Genomic DNA, 2,051 nt, shown 5'->3' on the forward strand with positions numbered 1-2,051 from the left:
CTACCAACGGCTCGTCAATCAAATGTTTAAACAATAGATTGGCCGCAACATGGAAGTATACGTGGACGACCGGTTAGTGAAGAGCAAAGAAACCCAGAAGCATTTGGCAGACCTGCGAGAAGCGTTCTCCATCCTCTGACAATACCAGAGGAAGCTTAACCTGTTGAAATGTGCATTCGGGGTAGAGACAGGTAAATTTCTAGAATACATGGTGTCAGAAAGAGGGATCGGAGTGAATCTCGAAAAAATGGAAGCGGTGATGAAAATGCCTTCCCAGCGTAGCGTCCATGAAGTCCAAAAGCTAGCCGGGAGGGTGGCGCCCCTACACTGGTTCATCGCCCGATCCTCCAACCGATGCCTACCCTTCTTCAAAGTACTATGGAAGGCACAAAACTGGGATGTGGCATGTGAGGAAGCCTTCACCAACCTAAATTCGTATCTCAACCCCCCCCCCCCCCCCCCCGGGTTTCTAAACCAAATGAGACTAGGAGAGACCTTGACAGTGTACTTGGCAGTGTCGCTAGTTGCAGCCCAGAGATTGAGTCCATATTTCCAAGCACACCCGATCAAAGTGCTTACCGACCACCCCTCATACAGATACTCCAAAAACCAGACACCTCGGGCGGCTAGCCAAGTAGGCAATCGAGCTCAACGAGTTCGACATAGAGTACCAACCCAGAGTTGCGACCAAAGGACAAATATTGGCGTATTTTTTCATTGAGCTCACCAACTTCCCAGAAGAACTATCAGTCGCACCTCAAGGAAAACCCTGGCAGGTCTACATTGATAGCTCGTCTTGCCGGGTTAGTAGGGGAGCAGGGGTGCACATCGTCACAGAACAGGGAAATGAGCACAGTTATGCGATCAGGCTAGCCTTCAAAGTAACAAGTAATGAAACCAAATATGAGGCGCTCCTGATGGGAATGACGATTGTGCAGCTACTTGGAGCAAAGAAGATAGAAGTGAAAGCTGATTCCCAAGTCATGGTCAGCCAAGTTCTAGAGCAGTTCGCTACAAAGGGGGAAAGGTTGAAGAAATACCTCCAGTTAGTCTACAATGAGCGGGATCGTTTTCGCTACTTTAACCTCCAGCAGGTTCCAAGAATGGAGAATCAGAAAGCAGACAGTCAGGCCAAGGCTGCGTTTGGGCAGGAGGAATTCCAACTTCTGGAGCATATCGTGACCAGAACGGTCAAAGCCCCGTCCATCGGGGAGGAAGTATCTCTTACAGCCCCCCCTCGCGGAATGGGCAATGGACATCCGAAGGTTCTTGCAAGAAGGACAACTGCCCAGCAACCCGGAGGAAGCGCGAAAGGTCAAGAATCGGGCTGCCCGATTCACGCTGCTTGAAGGGGTACTGTACAAAAGGAATTTCTCCGAGCCGCTCCTTGGGTGCATCTCACCAAACGAAGCCTTGTATGTATTGGCTGAAATCCACGAAGGGGTTTGTGGTAGCCATTCAGGAGAAAGGGCGCTAGCTGCGAGAGTAACCCGAGTTGGATATTACTGGCCCCATGCCCTTAGAGATGTAGAGGAATTCGCCAGAAAATGCAAAAAGTGCCAAGAGCACGGACCAATCCCCCACTGTCCGATAGAGGAACTGACCTCAATTATGGTCCCGTGGCCTTTCGCCCAATGGGGGCTAGACCTGATTGGCCCCTTCCTGATAGCAAAAGGGAGGGCAGGTTTGTCATGGTCGCGGTCGACTATTTCACCAAATGGGTTGAGGCGGAAGCGCTCGCAAGCATCACCTCCCGTGCCATAACAAAGTTCTTGTGGAAGTTGGTAGTCTGTCAATTTGGCAAACCATAGAGCTTTATCTCCGACAATGGGAAGCAGTTCGATTGCTCACACTACCGAGAATGGTGTGCAAAACTCGAGATTAAGGTAATGTACTCCTCCTTGGGCCACCCCTAGGCCAACGGATAGGCTGAGGCAACCAACAAAACTCTCCACTTCACCCTCAAGAAAAGGATCGGGGCACACAATGGAGCATGGGCTGAAGAGCTTCCGAGCGTGCTTTGGGCATATCGATCTACCATCCGTACCCCC

This window comes from Juglans microcarpa x Juglans regia, chromosome 3D (genome assembly GCF_004785595.1).
Source record: "Juglans microcarpa x Juglans regia isolate MS1-56 chromosome 3D, Jm3101_v1.0, whole genome shotgun sequence".
NCBI lineage: Eukaryota > Viridiplantae > Streptophyta > Magnoliopsida > Fagales > Juglandaceae > Juglans > Juglans microcarpa x Juglans regia.